Source organism: Mytilus galloprovincialis, chromosome 1, assembly GCF_965363235.1.
Source record: "Mytilus galloprovincialis chromosome 1, xbMytGall1.hap1.1, whole genome shotgun sequence".
In the NCBI taxonomy this organism is placed as follows: Eukaryota; Metazoa; Mollusca; class Bivalvia; order Mytilida; family Mytilidae; genus Mytilus; species Mytilus galloprovincialis.
Window position 1 is genome coordinate 91,990,694 of NC_134838.1, and position 4,937 is coordinate 91,995,630.

Here is a 4,937-nt window from a genome sequence, read left to right on the forward strand (position 1 = left end):
TTTGTTTGTTTGTATGCATCCAACTTAGTACTAGAGTGGGTCATTAGTTTAAACATATTTATTTATAGTGGATTGGGAAACAAGTTTTGCAACTTATAATAATCCCTTTCCACTTTGCCGGTGCGAGTGAGTCATGTATCAGAAAGTCAGATAAATGATAGATATAATGGTTGATAAATCATTCCAGTCAACAAATTTTCATTAGCTTGTAATCTGTGACTGTCATGAAACATTAAAACTTTTTAACCCGCTGCATTTGTTTGTAACTGTCCTAAGTCTGGAACCTGATGTTCAGTGGTTGTTGTTTGGTTACCGTTATAAGTGTTTCTATTTTCTCTTGTTTTATATAGATTAAACCGTTAATTTTCCTGTTTGAATTGTTTTACACTAGTCATGTTGGTGCCATTTCTGTTCGGGTGAACCAAGGATCCGTGTTGAAGGCCGTACGTTGACCTATACCGGTTTACTTTTACCAATTGTGACTTGGATAGGGAGTTGTCTCATTGACACTCAAACCACATCTTCTTATACTCGGCTGGGAATTCATCTACACAAGAAGAACATTCGGTTCTGCGTGAAAACCGTGAGAGGATTTTCCGTTTATGCTTGAGTGGAGTCATCGTCATCGCTTCGTAAGGCATACATACACAGACGGATCCAGGGGAAGGGGTTGGTTGATTATACATGGAATCACTGAAGCATGACGGGAGCGGGTCCCCTCTAAGATTAGTCAGCGCCCCCTCCTTAAGAAAAGTTCTAGATCAGCCACTGCACCTTAATGGAAATCAGCCTCCTGCAAATAGTTGCTGCATTTTTCTTTATAATTGAGGTTAAGAAATATTGCTAAATGAAATACAAAAATCTTATTAAATGATTGTGGTCGATTTTATTGCAAAAAACGCCCAGAATTAGATTAAGTGCCTTAACCTACCTGCGGAGGTGATAAATTTCATAAGTTTACACTTTCATGAAGAATTTGTAGTTACAAATTATGTCTATGAAATCTAACCTTTTAGTTTCCAACCATAAATGCCTCCCTAAACACTCAAATATAACATGACTCAAACACCATCAACGTTTTCAAATTTCAAACCTTTACCTTCAGGAAGTGACCAATAGGCATGCTCAGTCATTTTATGTAAGTTTTGCAATGCTCTTGCAAACATACAAAATTGTCAAATATTTCTGCAATCTAGCTGCGAACATCTCTTATATTCTAGTTTTTTCGCTGCAATCTTATATGGGCAGTCGACCTTCCCATGGATAGAAACAAGCGCCTGTGATTTGTAAAGTGTATACTACATGTACTACACAGGCACTTAAATTGTTTCAGAAAAAAATTCCTATATACCTTACTACTAAGGTATATATATATATATATATATATATATATATATATATATATATATATATATATATATATATAGGAATTTTTCTTCTTAGACAAGTGCCTGTGATGTTAAAATTTGGTGTTAGTTGCGTGACTACTCTGTTAAATTAGATATGAGGCTGTTCTTGAATGACTCTGCATCTTCTATGTTTAACAGTCTTATTGGTAAGGTATTCCATTCTTTGATGGTACGTGGAAAGAAGCTGTATTTGTAGGTGTTGGTTGAAGTTTGAAGGTTTTAAATTTACTTTGGTGATATTGCCGTGTTGTCCTGCTTTGTTGTTCTACATTATCTGGTATATGTTTGGCTATTTTTTATGTAAAGCTTTGTAAAACAAGCAAAGCCTTTTTATTTTCCGTCTGGTCTCTAATGGTGGTAGTTTTAGCCCATTCAGTAGGCTATAGTAACTGACCCATGTTGTCTGTTGTATTAATGTTTGATGAAACGTGCTGATCTACTTTGTACCATTTCTTATCCATGTTATCTGTGTGATGTCGTTTTCCTGATATGGATCTCAGGCACTGCTTGCATATTTAACCTTTGGTCTGACAATGGCTTGGTATGCCCTCTTCTTAGTTTTTTCTGGGAATTTTACGATGTTTTTCCTCAGAAAGCCTAATGATCTATTTACTTTTGCCGTGATGTAGTTGATGTGTATATCACATGTCTGAAGGTTGTTGATGAACTGAACTCCAAAATATGGGTTTTGGCTTCCTAAAATTGTGATAGTTGTCTTTTATATAATTTTTCTTGTTGGTTATTCTTAGAACCTAATTAACATTTTGACACATTAAATAATTTCATCAGCCATATAGATGCCCAGTCAACCAATGTATCCAGATCTTTTTGTAATTGGTTGCCATCATCATTGCAATCTATTGCCAGGTATAATATGCTATCAGCTGCAAAGAGACGCAACTTTGACTTGATGTCATCTCCAATATCATTGATATACAAAACAAAAAAAACATCAATGGGCCTAAAACTGTACCTTGAGGTACTCCTGATTTTACAAAGGCGTTTGTAGATGTTTCATCTTCAGCTGCTACACACTGTTGTCGTTGTGTGAGCCAGGTTTTTGCCCACTCATCTTCGACCTCATTACTACAACATCTCTTACATATTCTATTGTGTCGGGGAGTATTACTATATCTACCTCTCTCTATAAGTAAATGGTGAGCAGATATGCGAAATCTTGTTAGACTCCGTCTATCTTCATATTTTTTAACAATATTAAGATATTTTTCACAACCAAAATTTGATTTAAAGGTAACATATGTGCATAGTTTTCCTTCTGAGTGAGTTTTGAGATTTTTTTCCCAATCTTTCAACATGGCATTTCTTAGTTTTCTGTTGTCAATTGGTTTAGCCGTGTCTGAGGATATTTGATAATTATTAATCAGTGAAAGAAGTTTTTCAGATGACATATACCACGACGGTTTCTTTGACTCATACAATTTTTTTGATTCTATAAATGCATTATATAACAATGGAAAGTTAGTGTCTGATTTTTCTAGTCTGTAATAGTATTTAGTCATTGCTTTAATCATGTTAAAATATATTGGTAGTCTTCCCAACTCAGTTAATACTGCAAAATTGGTGCTTTTTTTTTTGAGCTCCAAGAATAAAGGATGCAAGGATAAAAAATCTTTAGATAACTTAAAATAGGCTTTTAGTGCCTTTTATACAATTCATCTTGGGCCACTGTAAAGGAGCCAGATGCACAAAAATGTATACCCAAATATTTATATGAATTAACACACTCTAGTTTTATACCATTTAGCATAAAATCATATTTGTTAATCAATCTACCTGCCTTGTTGAATATAAGAACCTTTGTTTTGTTTGTATTCACACTTAAGCACCAATCCTTGAAGTAATTTTGCAAAATGTCCAATTTTTTTGCAAACCATTCGGAGATGTTGACAGTAAAACAATATCGTCAGCATACATAAGGCAGTGTAAATCTTGATCATTTATTGAAACTGAGTCTTCAGAGTGTTTTAAATAGTTTGTCAAATTATTAATAAAGATCTTGAAGAGGTTTGGACTAAGATTGTCTCCTTGTTTCACCCCCAGGTGCGTTGAAAAGGAATTTGTTAAGTTTTCATTTACTTTTACACATGATTTACTTACTTCATACATGCTTTTAATGATGTTGTAAAAAGAAGATCACACCCCAATATCTAGTAGTTTCAATTTGATTCCAGTGTGAATAACAGTATCAAAGGCATTTTTAAAGTCAACAAAGCAGGCATATATTCTACCACCAGGGTTATTACAATATTTATCAATAATTGTCTTGATTACAAACAAGTCGGGAATTTAAAATAGAATTAAACAATTTTCCTATTGAACTAGTTATGGTCAAACCACGATAGTTATTAGGATCAAGAATATCATATTAGCCTTTAGGCTTAGGGAGCTACCATTTGATTTTTATGGGGGGGGGGCTAGGATGAAAAATTTTGTCCTGCATTTTTTTTAGCTGTAATCTCTGTCCTGCCTTTTTATTTTTCACTCTGTTCGGTCCTGCCTTTTTTTTTTTTTTTTTTAGTTTATCCTGACTTTTTTTTACCTAAATTTCATCCTAGCCCCCCCCCCCCCCCCCCATAAAAATCAAATGGTAGCTCCCTTATGTAAGGGTGCAATATATCCTTCTGCCCATTTTTCAGGATAAATGCCATTTATACTCAAACAAGAGTTGAATATTTTTTTGAAGCAACCAACTAAAATACTTTGGCTGCATTTAATCATATTATTTGTAATATTGTCCAACCAAGGGGATTTATTCCACTTCAATTTTGAGATGGCAGTGATAATTTCATTATCAGTTATTATAAAATCTAATTCATCTCAAGATGTTTAACCCTATCTAAAAAATTATCATCAACATTATTTAAATCTTGAAAGTGATGAAGCCAGTCAGATGGTGATATTGTTAACTGAGGAATCATGATTTTTGTCCTGTAACTATTAATCAACCCCCAGTATAGTTTGGGATTGTCCTCATGAAGAGTTTCTAGTTGTTCTAAAATATCTGCCTTAAAAACTTTATTTTTGGTTTTTCTGCATTTGTTATTCCCTATATAATTTGTAATAATGCCGATTTTTAACCATTGGATCTTTCGGGTTAGAAGAGTAAATTTTTCCATAATTTATAAGATTCTTTCTCATTGAGTGCAAATCAGAGCTGCATAATGTGTTTGAAAATGTTGTGTTTCATGAGTTTGCATGTAACTGATGTCAATGAAACCGATCTGTCAAGCTTTTTAAGTGTCCCCGGCTTTTTAAAAAAAAAGAATGGTCAACCACTCTCATAATCATGAAATATTGTCCCATTTTGTCTTAAAATTAAGACCCTTTTACAAATGAGTTGAGACGTTTCAGCAACAAAATGTCGAAATGCGATTTGGTTTCATTGCATGTGTCGAATAGGCTTACTGGACGAAACGATCCAACACTGACGACTGGTACCCTGTAATACACTTTTGTTGTACTCAGTGGATCATTTTCCATTACTGGTAGTATCAGTCATTGTTACCT